The sequence below is a fragment of the Panicum virgatum genome, chromosome 8N (assembly GCF_016808335.1).
Source record: "Panicum virgatum strain AP13 chromosome 8N, P.virgatum_v5, whole genome shotgun sequence".
In the NCBI taxonomy this organism is placed as follows: domain Eukaryota; kingdom Viridiplantae; phylum Streptophyta; class Magnoliopsida; order Poales; family Poaceae; genus Panicum; species Panicum virgatum.
Genome location: NC_053152.1, coordinates 31,411,087 through 31,431,425, shown reverse-complemented (window position 1 = coordinate 31,431,425; position 20,339 = coordinate 31,411,087).

Genomic DNA, 20,339 nt, shown 5'->3' with positions numbered 1-20,339 from the left:
AAAATATCTGATACAGCAGAAGCGAAGTACAAATACGATAAAAACTCTCCGAAGCTGAGCAGGGCGCAACAGGGACGTCGATTGGGAGACGAACGCCTAGAAGTCCTCGTAGTCCTGGTAGCGTGAGCGAACTCCCTCGTGTCGGCAGGAACTGAGCAGCAGTAGAGTATCTGTAACACCCTAATTCAAATTTTCAGCTTGAATAATAAATTTAATTGGTTTTAATTAAATTTCTAAGGTTTTTGGTGATTAGACTTGCATTTAATCTAATTTTTGTTCCTTAATTAATTAAAATTTTCCTAGATTAAAACTTTGTTGCTGCATTCATGCTGGAGCATTTATTTTATTTGCTTGTGTGCTTTGGGTGGTTGAATTCAAATTTTGTTTGAATTCAAATAGATTTGTTTGAGTTAGAATTAGAATTAGAAAGGAAAACCAAAACAAGAAAACCCAGCCCAAACCCCAACTAGACCCAATCCAATCCAGAAGCCAGCCCGTCATCTCCTTCCCCTATCCCACTCTTTTCCCGGGCCCGCTCTCCGCAACCCAGCCGGCCCAAAACTCCCACGGCCCGTTCTCCCTCTCCCTCCCACGCTCGGCCCAGCCAGCCGCTCCCAGCAGCTCCGCGCGACGCTCTCACAGATGCTCCTCGGGCCCAACCGCCAGCGATCGAAACCCTCTCCACGCGCCTCAGCCACATAGCGCACGCCACCAACACTCCCCGCCCTGCTGACAAACAGGCCACACCAGTCAGCCTCGTTCCGTCACTCAGCCGCTCGGCCCGCGAAGCTCAGCAAACCAGCAACTCAAGCCCACGTACTCCTCTCCTTTTCCAGCACACGGCCCACACCCTCTACCCAACTTCCCTCCCCGGGCCCGCTCGCGAGTAGCCCAACCCGCTCCCACGCCGAAACCCGCATCGGCCCAGCCTCTCTCCCCGCAGCCCATCCCTCACCCCGCGTCGCGCCCCGACCTGCCCCGCACGCTGCTCGGCCCAGCTCACGCACCCGAGCCAAGCAACCGCGCGCGCCGCGTCCGTCTCGCTGACGCAGTGGCCCTACCTGTCAGCCTCGTCTCATTCCTCCCGCGTATCCCATGCGCCCGTCACGCCGAGATCCCCGGCGGGCGTTCCCTCTGGGGCACGAATGCCCAGGATCGCCGCCGCAGCCCTATAAAAGGATCCCCAGCCTCACCCACGCTCCTCCTCCCATCCGCCGCTGCCGCCCGAACCCTGGGATTTTTGTTAAAGAGACCCTGAGGTTTTCTTTATTCAACCTGTGGTCCAACTCTATTCAAAACTATTTCTAGCTAGGTCCGGTTTTTAACGAATAGGACCCTGAGCTTTTCCCTATTAGAACCCGCCATCCAGACCTGCCATTTTTGCACGTTAGACCCTGGAACTAAGGTTTAATTATGTTTAGGCCCTCGGTTTTTGCAGAAAACCCCCTGGAACTTCAGTTTTCTTACAAATAAGCCCCTGAACCTTGTTTTAGGCCTAGTTTATGCGTTTTAGCTCCGATTTTAGCGTTCTTTATATCCACGCGATCGTTGTAACGCGTAGAGTAGTTCTAGCCTAGTTTTGTATGCTATTTTCATGTATTGTTGTACTGTTTCTTAGTGTTTGCCTTTGTTTGCTTGTATGTTTTGTACTAGACTTGTTTTTGGCCACGTGCTCGTGAGTAGACGTTGAGCTACCGGAGGAGCATCAGTACCAGTGCCAAGATCCGTCTTCCGAGAAGTTTGAGCAGCAATCAAAGCAGTACGAGGAAGGCAAGTGTAACATGAACAACCTATCACTTTTAATTACATTTTCATACTGCATTTAATACTGTATGCCTATAAGGATTTCCTAGCCACTTTATATCCTTTATATATACCTTTGGGTTGCATTTTGGTTAGTTGTGCTAGGTTGCTGCACTATAACACACTCTGGTCCGTTTTAATTAATTTGATTAATGGTTTACTTGAATTTAATTTTGAGAGTGGCACTCTGTGTGGCTTGAGTGGCTCACTTCTCGTTAAAATTGGTTTTGATAGAAACATGGTTTACGGGGCCAGCACGGTGCTTACTGCCTGGTTGGCCACTCTCCATAAGGACCGGTTCATAGAGCGACAACCTGGGACAACAGCGCTACCACAAGACTGGAATGGGACGGTCTTGGCTTACTAATTAGGTCTTTTTGGTTTGGAGTAACTTACCTGCGGGGCAAAGGGTGGTAAGCTTCAATGGTCCCTGCTCCTCCGGCTTGGTCTGTGCTTGGTTTGCGCACCTGTGCTTGTACCCCTGGAGGTGGGCCCCATCGTCGCTGATCTAACTCTTCGCGGTTACGCCTTACCAACGAGATTCTTTGTAACGGCCTCGTAGTGAGTTTGCTAGTCATCTCACCTAAGGAAGTGTGATGAACCTCTAGCGTAGCTCACGACTTGTGGGTAAAGATGTGCAACCTCTGCAGAGTGTAAAACTGGTATACTAGCCGTGCTCACGGTTATGAGCGACCCAGATCCTCCTTTTGATTAGTGAGGTTGTCTCCTTCCGACGAGGGAGGTGCCTCTCGGGGTTACCTTGGTGGTTTTTGGGTTTGGTTCTCAGTAGTAACATGCTTAATCTTGATTAATTACTATGTAACGGGGTTAATGGTAATTCATCAACTCGTAGTAAATAGTTTTAATAAAATTTTTCCAAGACTTAAAAGCTAATGCAGTCAGTCAGCCAGCCTAGAGCCTCATAGTTTGTGTTATACTTGTTGAGTACAAGTTGTGTACTCACTCTTGCCTCTTCTCTACTTTTTCCTCTTGGATACGCTACTGCTGCTCAGTTCCTGCCAACACGAGGGAGTTCGTCCAGCGCTACCAGGACTACAAGGACTTCTAGGCGTTCGTCTCCCAGTCGATGTCCCTGTGGCGCCCTGCTCGTCTTCGGAGAACTTTTACCGTATTTGTACTTTGCTTCCGCTGTATCAGACATTTTGTCATTAATGTAATAAATAACATTCGTATTTCGATTTATTATGTCTTATTCGTGATATGTGCTGTGATATACTGTTCATTCTGTTGTATATACGTGTGACTTGATCCTGGCACGTATATGATTGCTCGGTTTATGTTCTTTTATAAACCGGGTGTTACAGAGTGGTATCAGAGCCGTATCGACTGTAGGACGAAGCCTAGATAGAACTGGTCGAGTTGTAGGACTTCTTCTCTCCAATCCTTGCCTGCTGAAACTATTTTACTATTATACCCCTTGACTCCTATGACTTTTTACCCGTCTTGCCTTGATTTCTCTCTCTAAAGAATAGTTTTCGTAGATTTTGGCCTGAACCAGTCAGTTGACCACCCTGAGTATAAGCTAAGTGACCCTTTTATAATAATACGATAGCACGTTCTGCGACGCATTGTGTTAGTCGAGTCGTATGTTAAACTCGGCTAAGTCGTGAAAATTGTCTGCTTGTTATTATGCTACATGTTTGATTTGGATTTTTGAATGATTGCATAGTTTAGTAGTTAAATTTGTTTAAAGAAAATCAGTCTTAAGTTAAAGTTAATTAATTAATGAAATGGGTTAGATCGTTGGGGGGTAAAATCATCCACTCTATCCTCTCTACCTTATCGTGCTTTGGGTTTCTGTCTTGTTGAGAAGAAGGATAGCGCGAAGAGAAGGTGATATCCAGAGACTCACCGACGAGGACGTCGGTTTCTGTAAGGGGGTAGGGATGTGACACCCCGGCCTACAAATAGTACAAGAGAAGTTGAGAATCTCTCCGATGAAACAGAAGAATTATGTTCTAGTTCCTTTTCCCGGATTTATGTGACATTTATCTGGAGTTATCAGCAGTAATGCCTGAGCAGTGTTATCTAAATAGGATAGAACCTTAAATAATGGAGTTTTTCTCTCTTCCTTGACCTTACCCATCTGTGTTTTCTTTTGCCCCAGCTCAGATGTCGGCAGAACAAAAAGACCCTGGAGACAGTGCAATGGGTGATGGTGAGAAAACTTGCCAGTGTTGCCAATTCTATGGTGTTCCTTGTCGTCAAGTTCGTGCAACTGAAGATGAAGCCGCAACTAGGAGGAACCAGAGGTTGTTCTCCAGTACAAAGAGGAAGAGGTCTCGTCAAGAGCAACTAGCAGATGATTCCCTTTTCCTTGACGGTCCATCGGTCGACGAGCTACAGGCCATCCAGAAGAGAAAGGATCATGAGTGCCCTGGAGATACACAGGTCAAGAACCAAGCACTCTATGATTATGTTGATGGGTTAACTATCACTATGAATGTGATCCAGCCACACGGCCGCAAGGGGTCCAAAGAGCAAGCAGCAGAAATAATGCAAGATGTGATGATAAGTTCACAGGGAGGTCAACCAAGTAGCCCCATTCACCACCACCGCATGTGCTACAAATGCGGGCAAAAAGGTCATTATGCCAAAAGTTGTCCAGCACCTCAGGCTCCACGGCATGCAGGACAACAGGGGCGCCCAGCCCAACCCAGGGCGCCACGACAGGGGAAGGTGAACCACGTGACGGCCAAGTCAGCTGCTGAGGCTCCCAACGTGGTTATTGGTACATTCATGGTCAACTCCTATCCAGCTACGGTGCTTTTCGATACCGATGCTACTCATTCTTTCATTTCCAAGTCATTTGCTGAGCAGCATCGTATTCCAGTTTCGAGTCTGAGGTCAGCTATGGTAGTTACCTCACCTGGGGGCCAGATACGCACATGCTCTATATGCTCATAATGGGGGCAGAATTCCGCACTGGTTTGATCGTCAATGATTCCTCGGGGATAGATGTGATTTTGGGCATGGAGACCCTTACCAGATGGGGAGTCCGTATTGATTGTGCTCAGCGGACAGTTCACTTGTCAGCATCTGATGGCCAAGAGGTGACAGTCAGTGCTACAGAGCCTTCTGGTTTTCTTCATCAGATGGAGGCTAGACCCACGGATGGTATTTGCGTGGTGTTTGAACTCCCAGACGTCTTTCCGGAAGACTTGTCAGAAGAAGGAAGAGAAGTTGATGAAGACCTATCCTGATCTCTTTGCTAGCCAGCCCAGAATCTCGGGACGAGATTCCTGTAAGGGGGTAGGATTTGTAACACCCTAATTCAAATTTTCAGCTTGAATAATAAATTTAATTGGTTTTAATTAAATTTCTAAGGTTTTTGGTGATTAGACTTGCATTTAATCTAATTTTTGTTCCTTAATTAATTAAAATTTTCCTAGATTAAAACTTTGTTGCTGCATTCATGCTGGAGCATTTATTTTATTTGCTTGTGTGCTTTGGGTGGTTGAATTAAAATTTTGTTTGAATTCAAATAGATTTGTTTGAGTTAGAATTAGAATTAGAAAGGAAAACCAAAACAAGAAAACCCAGCCCAAACCCCAACTGGACCCAATCCAATCCAGAAGCCAGCCCGTCATCTCCTTCCCCTATCCCACTCTTTTCCCGGGCCCGCTCTCCGCAACCCAGCCAGCCCAAAACTCCCACGGCCCGTTCTCCCTCTCCCTCCCACGCTCGGCCCAGCCAGCCGCTCCCAACAGCTCTGCGCGACGCTCTCGCAGATGCTCCTCGGGCCCAACCGCCAGCGATCGAAACCCACTCCACGCGCCTCAGCCACGTAGCGCACGCCACCAACACTCCCCGCCCTGCTGACAAATGGGCCACACCAGTCAGCCTCCTTCCGTCGCTCAGCCGCTCGGCCCGCGAAGCTCAGCAAACCAGCAACTCAAGCCCACGTACTCCTCTCCTTTTCCAGCACACGGCCCACACCCTCTACCCAACTTCCCTCCCCGGGCCCGCTCGCGAGCAGCCCAACCCGCTCCCACGCCGAAACCCGCACCGGCCCAGCCTCTCTCCCCGCGGCCCATCCCTCACCCCGCGTCGCGCCCCGACCTGCCCCGCACGCTGCTCGGCCCAGCTCACGCGCCCGAGCCCAGCAACCGCGCGCGCCGCGTCCGTCTCGCTGACGCAGTGGCCCTACCGGCCAGCCTCGTCTCCTTCCTCCCGCGTCTCCCGTGCGCCCGTCACGCCGAGATCCCCGGCGGGTGTTCCCTCTGGGGCACGCATGCCCAGGATCGCCGCCGCAGCCCTATAAAAGGATCCCCAACCTCACCCACGCTCCTCCTCCCATCCGCCGCCGCCGCCCGAACCCTAGCCACACATTCCAATCTTCCTCGCCGGCGCAGAAGCTCTGCGCCATCCCGGACCCGCCCCTCCACCGCACCCCGGGCCTCCACGACCCCCGATATAGCTCCGCCTGAGCCCCAGGTTTCTCCTCGCGCCCTCCTTCCCCGGCCTAGGGCTCTACATGCACCGGATTCCACCCCGAGAACCACCGCTGGTAAGTGGCTCTGCCACCATGATTTCTCCCCACTGTGGATGCTCCGGCCGCCCTGACCTTTTGTACACCGCCGCAGCCTCACCACGGGCCGAACCGCGGAGCCAAGCAACCCGGAGCGCCCTGCAGCACCCACCTCTGCGAGCGCCGTCCGCGACCCGCCGCTCAACCCCGCCGCCGGCGTCGCTGCTCCAAGTCCCCATCCTTTTCCATGCGCGGTGAGCACCCTCCCGAGCCCCTGATCCTTTTGCACTAGCTCGTAGTCCTTAACGCGCGCTTTAGGTCCCAGAACATCGCACGCCGGCGAGCGCCGCCGCACAGACCCGCCGCCGCAGTCGAACCCGCCGCTCTAGCCCTCCCCGAGGCTCGCAAAGGCCTCATGTGGACTACATGCTCCGCGTAGATCACCCCAGCCCCAGGCGCGGGTCGATTTGACCCCGGGAAAGGCAAGTTCAGCCTGCTCCGATGGAGCGCCGCCGCGGAGCAGGTCTCCGGCGAGCCGCTCCGCCGCCCCAGCGCGCCCTTTGCTCCTTGGCCGTTCGATCTGAAATCGATGCACAAGATTAGATTTAGATCTCATCGAATCAGAGCCTTCAGATCTCGATCCAACGGTCCATGATCGTAGATAATGGTTCAGCCTGGGATTTTTGTTAAAGAGACCCTGAGGTTTTCTTTATTCAACCCGTGGTCCAACTCTATTCAAAACTATTTCTAGTTAGGTCCGGTTTTTAACGAATAGGACCCTGAGCTTTTCCCTATTAGAACCCGCCATCCAGACCTGCCATTTTTGCACGTTAGACCCTGGAACTAAGGTTTAATTACGTTTAGGCCCTCGGTTTTTGCAGAAAACCCCCTGGAACTTCAGTTTTCTTACAAATAAGCCCCTGAACCTTGTTTTAGGCCTAGTTTATGCGCTTTAGCTCCGATTTTAGCGTTCTTTATATCCACGCGATCGTTGTAACGCGTAGAGTAGTTCTAGCCTAGTTTTGTATGCTATTTTCATGTATTGTTGTACTGTTTCTTAGTGTTTGCCTTTGTTTGCTTGTATGTTTTGTACTAGACTTGTTTTTGGCCACGTGCTCGTGAGTAGACGTTGAGCTACCGGAGGAGCATCAGTACCAGTGCCAAGATCCGTCTTCCGAGCAGTTTGAGCAGCAGCCAGAGCAGTACGAGGAAGGCAAGTGTAACATGAACAACCTATCACTTTTAATTACATTTTCATACTGCATTTAATACTGTATGCCTATAAGGATTTCCTAGCCACTTTATATCCTTTATATATACCTTTGGGTTGCATTTTGGTTAGTTGTGCTAGGTTGCTGCACTATAACACACTCTGGTCCTTTTTAATTAATTTGATTAATGGTTTACTTGAATTTAATTCTGAGAGTGGCACTCTGTGTGGCTTGAGTGGCTCACTTCTCGTTAAAATTGGTTTTGATAGAAACATGGTTTAGGGGGCCAGCACGGTGCTTACTGCCTGGTTGGCCACTCTCCATAAGGACCGGTTCATAGAGCGACAACCTGGGACAACAGCGCTACCACAAGACTGGAATGGGACGGTCTTGGCTTGCTAATTAGGTCTTTTTGGTTTGGAGTAACTTACCTGCGGGGCAAAGGGTGGTAAACTTCAATGGTCCCTGCTCCTCCGGCTTGGTCTGTGCTTGGTTTGCGCACCTGTGCTTGTACCCCTGGAGGTGGGCCCCATCGTCGCTGATCTAACTCTTCGCGGTTACGCCTTACCAACGAGATTCTTTGTAACGGCCTCGTAGTGAGTTTGCTAGTCATCTCACCTAAGGAAGTGTGATGAACCTCTAGCGTAGCTCACGACTTGTGGGTAAAGATGTGCAACCTCTGCAGAGTGTAAAACTGGTATACTAGCCGTGCTCACGGTTATGAGCGGCCCAGATCCTCCTTTTGATTAGTGGGGTTGTCTCCTTCCGACGAGGGAGGTGCCTCTCGGGGTTACCTTGGTGGTTTTTGGGTTTGGTTCTCAGTAGTAACATGCTTAATCTTGATTAATTACTATGTAACGGGGTTAATGGTAATTCATCAACTCGTAGTAAATAGTTTTAATAAAATTTTGCCAAGACTTAAAAGCTAATGCAGTCAGTCAGCCAGCCTAGAGCCTCATAGTTTGTGTTATACTTGTTGAGTACAAGTTGTGTACTCACTCTTGCCTCTTCTCTACTTTTTCCTCTTGGATACGCTACTGCTGCTCAGTTCCTGCCGACACGAGGGTGTTCGTCCAGCGCTACCAGGACTACGAGGACTTCTAGGCGTTCGTCTCCCAGTCGACATCCCTGTGGCGCCCTGCTCGTCTTCGGAGAGCTTTTACCGTATTTGTACTTCGCTTCCGCTATATCAGACATTTTGTCATTAATGTAATAAATAACATTCGTATTTCGATTTATTATGTCTTATTCGTGATATGTGCTGTGATATACTGTTCATTCTGTTGTATATACGTGTGACTTGATCCTGGCACGTATATGATTGCTCGGTTTATGTTCTTTTATAAACCGGGTGTTACAGTATCCCCAAGAGGAAAAAGAGTAGAGTAGGCAAGAGTGAGTACACAACTTGTACTCAACAAGTATAACACAAACTATGAGGCTCTAAGGTTGGCTGACTCAACTACATTAGCTTTTAAGTCTTGGCAAAATTTTATTAAAACTAATTACAACAACTGGATGAATTACCATAAACCCAGTTACATAATAATTAATCAAAATTAATCATGTTACTACTGAGAACCAAACCGAAACCACCAAGGTAACCCCGAGAATCACCCCCCTCGTCGGAAGGAGATAACCCCACTAATCAAAAGGAGGATCTGGGCCGCTCATGACCATGAGCACGGCTAGTATACCAGTTTTACACTCTGCAGAGGTTCAACATCTTTACCCACAAGTCGTGAGCTACGCCAGTTGTTCATCACACTTCCTTAGGTGAGATGACTAGCAAACTCACTACGAGGCCGTTACAAAGGACATGTTGGTAAGGTGTAACCACTAAGGAATCAGGCTCCGCAACGATGGTAACCACCTCGAGGGGTATGCAGACCAAGCCTCGTAGCCTGGCCACCATTGAAGCTCACCACCCCCCATGCCCCGTCGGTAAGTTACTCCCGAACCAAAATGACCTAATTAGTAAGCCAAGACCGTCCCATTCCAGTCTTGTGGTAGCGCTGTTGTCCCAGGTTGTCGCTCTATGAACCGGTCATTATGGAGAGTGGCCAACCAGGCAGTAAGCACCGTGCTGGCCCCCTAAACCATGTTTCTAACAAAACCAATTTTAATGAGAAGTGAGCCACTCAAGCCACACAGAGGGCCACTCTCAGAATTAAGTTGCATATACCATTAATCAAATTAATTAAAAGGGACCATTATGTGTTATAGCGCGGCACCTAGCACAACTAACCAAAATCCAACCCAAAGGATATATATATAAAGGATATAAAGTGGCTAGGAAAGTCCTTATAGGCATACAGTATCAAAATGCAGTATGAAAATGTATTTGAAGTGATAGGTGTTGTTCATGTTATACTTGCCTTTCCTCGTACTGCTCTGGCTGCTGCTCAAACTGCTCAGTAGATGGTTGCTCCGGGTACTGGTACTGGGGCTCCTCAGATGGATCAACGTCTACTCACGAACACATGGACAAAAAAATACACCACATAAACTTACATGCAAACAATAGCATAAACTAAGAAACAGTACATCAATACATACAAACAGCACACTAAACTAGTCTAAAACTATTCTACGCATTACAACGATCCCGTGGATATAAAGAACACCTAAAATGGAGCTAAAACGCAAAATCTAGGCTAAAAACAAGATCCAGGGACCTATTTGTAAGAAAACTGGAGTTCCAGGGGGGTTTCTGGGCAAAACCGAGGACTAAAACGTAATTAAACAAGTCTGGGGTCTAACTCGCAAAAGGACAGGGGCTGGATGGCGGGTTCGAAATCTAAAAAGCTTAGGGTTCAAAACGTAAAAACCAGGACTGAACTGTAAATACTTTTACACAGCTCAGGACGGCGGGTTAATTTCCATAAAGCGCTGGGGTTCTTTAGCAAAAAGGCCAGGCCGAACCGTTATGGGTGGCTCGAGGCTATTGGATCTAGATCTGAGGGACAGGATTAGATTGGTCTTGGAAGTAATCCGGATCGTCCTCACAAGATCAGACGACCAGGGACGAGTTGGACTAGGGGCGAGCTCGACGGGGAAAGCCAATCCGGCGCTCCCGGGGTCCGCTCGGGGTTCAGTATGGCCGTGGAGCACCGCCGTGGCATGCGAAATGCACTGGAGGCCACAGGGAGGCGGCTCGGGGCTCGGACGGGGTTCGCCGCGGTGAGAGGCGGCGCTGGATCGCCGGCGAATGTGCCAACGGTTCTAGGCCTCGATTCGGGCTCGGGGATGGCCTACGTGCCGTGCTAGTCGGTGCAAAAAGGGGTAGGAGGACGGAACATGGCTCACCGAGGATCGAATCGAGCTGCGGGGATGTGCAGGGGCGTCGAAGTCGAAGTCCGGCGGTGGCGTGCGGGTCGGAGTCTGGGAACGGGCGCTGCAGCGGTCGGAGCAGAGGGCAGCGGCTCGGGGAAGATCCAGGCGTCGAGGTGGAGCCGGTGCGCTGCTCGGCCAGGGCTCCGGTGTGGCGGAGTGGCGTGGCCGCGGCAGCGCGGGCTCTGCTCCGGGCGGAGCAATCGTGGAGGCGGCGCTAGGGTTCTGGGCGGCTGCGGGGCGAGGATAGGGGGAAAGAGGCCGCGGGGCGAGGATAGGGGGAAGGAGGCCGTGGGGTACCAGATAAAGGAGGAGGCCGGTGATCACGGCGCGTACGCTCGGGAAGGAAGGCTGGCGATCTCGGTGGCAATGCCGCGTGGACGTTGCGCTGTGGGGGGGGGAGAAGGGCCTGACCGGTGGGTCAGGGCTGTCAGCGGCGGGGAACGGGCGAACGGCGACTCGTGAGGCACGGGAGACAGTGGCTGACTGGTGGGGCGCTCGGGTAAAGAAACCGTGCCACTGGCGGGCGGGCCCGGGGAGGTTGGGCGCGCGTCTGTGGGAGGAGACTGACGTGCGGGCGGAGGCTGTCATGTGGGCCGACCTTATCAGTGGCGGGGCGTGCGATGCGCGGGCGCTACGGGAGCGCTGGCTGAGCGGTGTGATGGGCGTGGAGTGCTGGCGTGGCTGACGTGTGGGGGCTGGTTGTCGGAGAGAGGAGATGCTGGCCTCTGCAGGCTGGGCCTGGAGGCTGCGCGAGCGGCTCGGGGTGGGGGCGAGCGGGATGCCGGGCTGAGAGGAAAAGGGAAGGTGGTTCGCCGGCTGGGCTGCTTACTGGGCCGAACGGGGAGAAAGGGGAACGGGTTGGGCTGAGCCGGTTTCATGGGTTGGACTGGGCTGCTACTAGGCCGCAAGCTGGGTTTGGGCTGGTTTCAGGTTTCTATTTTCAGGTTTTCTTTCTCCTTTTCCTTTCCTATTTCTATTCCTTTTCAAACTCAGCTATTTGAATTCAAACTCAAATTTGAATTCAAACCCTATGCACTCAACCAAATAAAGATATGCTCCAGCATGAAATGCACAAACATGTTGAACTAAGATAAATTTTATTTACTTTATGAAGCAAAAATAAATTATAAATGCAAGGCTAAGCAAATTAAATCCTAGAAAATTAAATAAAACCAATTAAATTTAATATTAAATAGGAAATTTAAATTAGGGTGTTACACTCAACTGCATTAGCTTTTAAGTCTTGGCAAAATTTTATTAAAACTAATTACTACAAGTTGATGAATTACCATAAACCCAGTTACATAGTAATTAATCAAAATTAATCATGAACTACTGAGAACCAAACCAAACCAAACCAAGCCACCCGGGGAAACCTGCCTCGTCAAAGGAAGATAATCCCACTAATCAAAAGGAGGATCTGGGCCGCTCATGACCGTGAGCACGGCTAGTATACCAGTTTTACACTCTGCAGAGATTGCACATCTTTACCCACAAGTCGTGAGCTACGCCAGTTGTTCATCACACTTCCTTAGGTGAGATGACTAGCAAACTCACTACGAGGCCGTTACAAAGAATCTCGTTGGTAAGGCGTAACTGCGAAGAGTTAGATCGGCGACGATGGGGCCCACCTCATGGGGGTACAAGCACAGGTGCGCAAACCAAGCACAGACCAAGCCGGAGGAGCAGGGACCATTGAAGCTTACCACCCTATGCCCCGCAGGTAAGTTACTCCAAACCAAAAAGACCTAATTAGTAAGCCACGACCGTCCCATTCCAGTTTTGTGGTAGCGCTGTTGTCCCAGGTTGTCACTCTATGAACCGGTCCTTATGGAGAGTGGCCAACAAAGCACTAAGCACCGTGCTGGCCCCCTAAACCATGTTTCTAACAAAACATATTTTAGCGAGACGTGAGCCACTCAAGCCAACACAGAGGGCCACTCTCAGAATTAAGTTGTATATACCATTAATCAAATTAATTAAAAAGGACAATTATGTGTTATAGCACAGCCCCTAGCACAACTAACCAAATAGCAACCCAAAGGATATATATAAAGGATATAAAGTGGCTAGGAAATCCTTATAGGCATACAATATTAAAATGCGAAAATGTATTTAAAAGTGATAGGTTGTTCATGTTATACTTGCCTTCCTTGTACTGCTCCTGCTACTGGTCAAACTGGTCGGAAGACGGCTGCTCCGGGTACTGGTACTGGGGCTCCTCCGGTAGCTCAACGTCTACTCACGAACACATGGCCAAAAACAATACACAACATAAACATACAAGCAAACACTAACAAAAGCTAAGAAACAGTACATTAGTACATAAAAATAGCAAACCAAACTATGCTAGAACTATTCTACGCGTTACAACGATCGCGTGGACATAAAGAACGCCTAAAACGGAGCTAAAACGCAAAAACTGCGCTTAAAACAAGGTCCAGGGGCTTTTCTGCAAGAAAAACTAAGCTTCTAGGGGTTTTCTGCAAAAACCAGGGACTAAAATGTAATTAAAGGTTAGTTTTGGTGTTTAACTCGTGAAAAAGACAGGTCTGGACCGCGGGTTCTAAAGGGTAGAAGTCCAGGGGCTTAGATGCTAAAAACTAGGCCAAACCGCAATTATTTTTCAAAAGATGTGGACTGCGGGTTGATAACAGGAAAGATGGGGGTGTCTTTAGCAAAACTGCCATGGCTGACCGGTATCTAACGTGGTCAACAGCCCTGGGCAGTTGGATCGCGATCGTGTGCTCCAAAACGAAGAGGTACGCGGGATCTAATCTGATCGTTTGATTGCGGATCGGATGGATCAGGATGAAAGGGGGCGACGGTGGCGGCGCGGGGTCACCGGAGTCGAGCTCCGCGGCGGCGCTATGCCGAAGATGGCCATTCTCGGCCTTCCCGGGGTCAAAAAGGACGAGATCTGGGTCGGGAGGGGACTACGCGACACGTGTAGTCCACCTGGGGCTTTTGCGGGCCTCGGGGAGGCCGGTTGCGGCGCGCGCTGAGTCGGCGGCGGCCCTGCGCGGCGGTGCATCGCCGGCGCGCCCACGCTGGGTGACTCTAGGGCTGGGATCCGGGTCTGTGGGTTCTGCGTGCGTGCGCAGAGCCAGTGCAGGCCAGGGCAAGGCACGGTGAGGGCTAGGCGGCGCTGCAGGGCAAGAGGTAGTGGGTTTACTGGGTTTTGGATTTCTTTCTATTTCTCCTTTTCTATTTCTAATTCAAACCAAACTAAACCCATTTGAATTCAAACCACACTCAAACAAATAAAATTATGCACCAGCATGTATGCACAATATGTTGAACCTAAAATAAAGTTTAGTTACTTATGGAACAAAAATTAGATTAAATGCAAATCTAAACACAATAAACCTTAGAAATTTAATTAAAGCCAATTAAATTTATTATTAAAGCTGAAAATTAAATTAGGGTGTTACACTTGGTTTGTGTTATCTTGTACCCCCTCGAGGTGGGCCCCATTGTTGCGGAGCCTAAATCCTTAGCGGTTACACCTTACCAACGTGGTCCTTTGTAATGGCCTTGTAGTGAGTTTGCTAGTCATCTCACCTACGGAAGTGTGATGAACAACTAGCGTAGCTCATGACTTGTGGGTAAAGATGTGCAACCTCTGTAGAGTGTAAAACTGGTATACTAGTGTAACACCCGGTTTATAAAAGAACATAAACCGAGCAATCATATACGTGCCAGGATCAAGTCACACGTATATACAACAGAATGAACAGTATATCACAGCACATATCACGAATAAGGCATAATAAATCGAAATACGAATGTTATGTATTACAATAATGACAGAATGTCTGATACAGCGGAAGCGAAGTACAAAATACGATAAAAGCTCTCCGAAGCTGAAGCAGGGCGCCACAGGGACGTCGACTGGGAGACGAACACCTAGAAGTCCTCGTAGTCCTGGTAGCGCTGAGCGAACTCCCTCGCGTCGGCAGGAACTGAGCAGCAGTAGCGTAGCCAAGAGGAAAAAGTAGAGAAGAGGCAAGAGTGAGTACACAACTTGTACTCAACAAGTATAACACAAACTATGAGGCTCTAAGGTTGGCTGACTCAACTGCATTAGCTTTTAAGTGTTGGCAAAATTTTATTAAAGCTATTTACTACGAGTTGATGAATTACCATTAACCCAGTTACATAGTAATTAATCAAGATTAAACATGATACTATTGAGAACCAAACCGAAACCAAGCCACCAAGGTAAACCCCGAGAAGCACCCCCCTCGTCGGAAGGAGATAACTTCACTAATCAAAAGGAGGATCTGGGCCGCTCATAACCGTGAGCACGGCTAGAATACCAGTTTTACACTCTGCAGAGGTTGCACATCTTTACCCACAAGTCGTGAGCTACGCCAGTTGTTCATCACACTTCCTTAGGTGAGATGACTAGCAAACTCACTACGAGGCCGTTACAAAGGACACATTGGCAAGGTGTAACCGCTAAGGAATCAGGCTCCGCAACGATGGTAACCACCTCGAGGGGGTACAAGACACACAGACCAGCCTCGTAGCCTGGCCACCATTGAAGCTCACCACCCCCCATGCCCCGTCGGTAAGTTACTCCCGAACCAAAATGGCCTAATTAGTAAGCCAAGACCGTCCCATTCCAGTCTTGTGGTAGCGCTGTTGTCCCAGGTTGTCGCTCTATGAACCGGTCCTTATGGAGAGTGGCCAACCAAGCACTAAGCACCGTGCTGGCCCCCTAAGCCATGTTTCTAACAAAAGCCAATTTTAACGAGACGTGAGCCACTCAAGCCACACAGAGTGCCACTCTCAGAATTAAGTTCAAGTAAACCATTAGTCAAATTAATTAAAAAGGACCAGAGTGTGTTATAGCGCAGCAACCTAGCACAACTAACCAAAATGCAACCCAAAGGTATATATAAAGGATATAAACTGGCTAGGAAATCCTTAAAGGCATACAGTATTAAAATGCAGTATGAAATTGTATTTAAAGGTGATAGGTTGTTCATGTTATACTTGCCTTCCTCGTACTGCTCTGGCTACTGCTCAAAGTGCTCGGAAGAAGGCTGCTCCTGGTACTGGTACTGGGGCTCCTCAGATGGATCAACGTCTACTCACGAACACATGGCCAAAACAATGCACGAAAATAAGCATACAAGCAAACATTAACAAAAACTAAGAAACAGTACATCAATACATAAAAACAGCAAGATAAGCTAAGCTAAAACTATTCTACGCGTTACAACGATCGCGTGGATATAAAGAACGCTAAAAACGGAGCTAAAACGCATTTTCTAGGCTAAAAACAAGTTCTAGGGGCTTATTTGTAAGAAAACTGAAGTTTCAGGGGCTTTTCTGCTAAAACCGAGGGCTAAAACGTAATTAAACTAAAACTCTGGGGTCTAACTCGCAAAACTACAGGGCTTGGACTGCGGGTACAAAAACCAGGAAGGTCAGGGGCCTAAAAGCTAAAAACTGGACCTAGTTGGAATTTCTTTTGAACTAAGCTGGACGGCGGGTTAAATAAGGAAGAGTTGAGGGGCTCTTTAACAAAACGTCGGGCTGAAGCGGTATGCGCCGATCTGAGCCGTTGGATCTTGATCACGCGGCTCGGGCGAAACGGTATTCGGCTTCTAATCCAGGGCGCCGATCTCAGATCGAACGGCCGAGGGCTTATGGGCGAGCGGGCGGCGGCGCAACGTGCCGGCGGCTCTGTTTCGCGGCGGCGCGGGCTGCAGTTCGCCGGAGTTCGGCAAAACCAGTGCTCCGAGGCTCGATTCAAGCAGAGATTTGGCCCATGAGCATGAGCACGGCATGGCTAAACCACTGGTGGGCTCAGTAAGGGGCTACATCGGCCGGAGAGGACGGCCGGCGGTGACAGGCGGCTTAGGTTCGCCGGCGTACCGCGTTCTAGGACCTAGAGTGCGCATTAGGGCCTACAAGCTAGCGCAAAAAGATTAGGAGGTCCGGGCGGTGCTCACTGGGCGCAGAATCGGACGGGGAGGTGTTGTGCCGGCGCCGGCGACGAGTCTCAGCGGCGGCGCACGGCGGAGCTTGATGACGGGGTTGATGCCGAGGATCCTCCGGGACTCGGGTTCCACGGGACGCTTCTCTGAACCTCGTCGATGCTCCTGCGCAGGCCGTAGTGGAGCGGAGTGCAACGGGATGGCGTGTCCACGGCGGCGCAGAGAAGGCGTTCGGCGGAGCAGGAGCAGCACGGCTGCTAGGGTACGAGCATGGCGGCTGCGAGGGCGAGGTGAGGTGCGGGAGAGGGCCAGGGCGCGTTTAAGAAGGGTTGGCCGGGGATCTCGGCGGGGAAGCAAAGAAGGGAGGGCCGCGGGTTCATGGCCGGAGATCTCGGCCCTTCCTGTTACTCGAGCGAGGAACGCGCGGAGGAAGGTGGAGATCCTAACGTGTGGGGCCAGGCGGTCAGCGGGTGAAACCGGGGAGGCAGGCGTGGAGCGGGCGCGTGCGGTGGGGGTCGCTGACGGGCTGAGGAGAGCGGGGCGCTGGGCCGCGCGGGCGCTCGGGCTGAGCGGGGCGGAGGCAGGCCGCGGGGGAGAGGCGTAGCGGGCCGGAGAGCTGGCTACGCGGGCCGTTCGGGGTGAGGGTTGGACTGGGCTGAGGCGGGTTTGGGCTGGGTTTCTAGATTTGGGTTTGGGTCTTATTCTTTTCTATTTCTCCTTTTCTATTTCTAAACCAAACAAAGTTTGAATTCAAATCAAAATTTGAATTCAAACCACACTCAAATAAAATTATGCACCAGCATGAATGCAACAAAAATTTAAACCTATGGTAAATTTTAATTAATTAAGGAACAAAAATTAGATTAAATGCCAACTAAACACTATAAACCTTAGAAAATTAAATAAAGCCAATTTAATTTATTAATAAATACTGAAATTTAAATTAGGGTGTTACAGACCCTACCCCCTTAAAGAAATCTCGTCCCGAGATTTAGCTGGGCTGGCTAGCAAAGAGATCTGGATATGTCTTCTTCAACTCATCTTCTCGCTCCCAAGTAGCCTCAGCTTCACTGTGGTGACTCCACTGAACTCTGCACATCTTGATGCGCTTGTTCCGAGTAACCCTCTCTGACGTCTCCAGAATCTTTACCGGATGCTCAGTATAAGTCAGATCCTCCTGCACATCGACTCCATCCAGGGGTGCCTGCTCCTCGGGTACTCGCAAACACCTCTTCAGCTGAGATATATGGAAGACATCATGAACTCCTGAGAGGCTGAGAGGTAACTCCAGGCGATAAGCAACTTCGCCTTTCCGCTCTAGCACCTTGAATGGCCCCACATAACGAGGTGCTAACTTCCCTTTGACATTAAATCTGCGGATTCCTCTCATCGGAGACACCTTCAGATACACATAATCACCAACACTGAAAGTCAGGTCTCTCCGTTAGCCATCTGCATAGCTCTTTTGTCTGCTCTATGCAATCCTCAGATTTTCTCGCACAGCCTGAACCATCTGCTCTGCATCATCTATGATCTCAGGGCCAAAGAGCTGCTTCTCACCGATCTGATCCCAATAGAGAGGAGTCCTGCACTTTCTGCCATACAATGCCTCAAATGGGGACTTCTTTAGACTGGCCTGATAGCTGTTGTTATATGAGAACTCAGCAAATGACAGGCACTTATCCCAACTAGTACCATACTGAATGGCACAAGCTCTCAGCATATCCTCCAACACTTGGTTGGTTCTCTCTGTCTGCCCATCTGTCTGAGGGTGATAAGCCGTACTGAAACGCAGCTTCGTATCCAACGAATCATGGAGCTGCTCCCAGAAACGAGAAGTGAACTGAGACCCTCTGTCAGATATAATCTTCTTCGGCACACCATGCAAGCAGACAATCCGAGAGATGTACAACTCTGCAAGTCTAGCACCGGAGTAAGTAGTGTTCACTGGAATGAAGTGAGCAACCTTCGTCAGGCGATCCACTACTACCCAAATGGAGTTGTACCCTTTCTGAGTACGAGGCAATCCAACAATGAAGTCCATAGTGATTTCTTCCCATTTCCACTCTGGAATCTTCAAAGGCTGCAACAGACCGCTGGCCTCTGATGCTCAGCCTTGACACGCTGACAGGTGTCACAAATAGCCACGTACTCTGCCACTGAACGCTTCATCCCATACCACCAGAAGCGTTCCTTCAGATCATAATACATCTTCGTGCTGCCCGGATGAATAGAATAAGCTGTATCATGGGCCTCACTCAGAATCAACTTCCGAAGATCATGCACATCAGGCACGCAGATCCGGTTCTTGTACCACAAAGTACCCTGATCATCCTCTCTGAAATGAGGAGCTTTGCCCTTCTTGAGCAACTCACGGATCTCCTGCAGCTTCTCATCATCTTTCTGATGCTACCGGATCTCTGACTCTAGAGTCGGTACCGCCTCAAATGCTGCACTGGAAGTATGATGCAAGAAGCCCAGACTCAACTGCTCGAACTCCTCACATAACTCTGGAGGCATCTAGAAAGCCACGGCCATGTTGACATAACTTCTTCTGCTCAGAGCATCTGCTACAACATTGGCCTTGCCCGGATGATAGTGAATCTCCAGGTCATAATCCTTGACTAACTCTAGCCATCTTCTCTGCCGCATGTTCAGCTCATTCTGCGTGAAAATATACTTGAGGCTCTTGTGATCAGTGTAGATATCACATCGCTGCCCATACAAGTAATGCCTCCAAATCTTCAGAGCATGCACAACTGCGGCTAACTCAAGATCATGAGTAGGATAATTCAGCTCATGCCGGCGTAGCTGCCGTGAAGCATAAGCTATCACTCTGCCCTCCTGCATCAGAACACACCCAAGACCATCCTTCGAAGCATCACAATATACGGTGAACCTCTTCGTCTGGTCCGGCAGAGTCAGGACTGGCGCCGTAGTCAACCTTTTCTTCAGCTCATCAAAGGCCATCTGACGCTCATCAGTCCATACAAAAGCCACATTCTTCTCCAGCAAAGAAGTCAAAGGCTTCGCGATCTTGGAGAAATTCTCAATGAACCTCCGATAATATCCTGCTAAGCCCAAGAAAGACCTGACTTCCTTTACTGTCTGCGGTGTCTCCCACTCAAGCACATCTTTCACCTTGCTCGGATCAACAGCAATGCCTCCCTGAGAGATAATATGACCGAGGAATGGAACCTCGTCAATCCAGAACTCGCACTTGCTGAACTTGGCATACAACTGATGCTCTCTCAGCCTCTGCAATACGAGTCTCAGATGCTCCTCGTGCTCTTCTTCTGTCTTGGAGAAGATCAGAATATCATCAATGAAAATCACCACGAAGACATCCAGATAATCCATGAAGACCATGTTCATCAGATGCATGAAGAAAGCCGGGGCATTAGTCAAGCCGAAGGACATGACTGTATACTCATATAGCCCGTACTTGCAGGTGAATGCCGTCTTCGGAATATCCCCAGGACGGATCCTCAGCTGAAAATATCCCGAACGAAGATCAATCTTCGAGAATATACGAGCACCTCG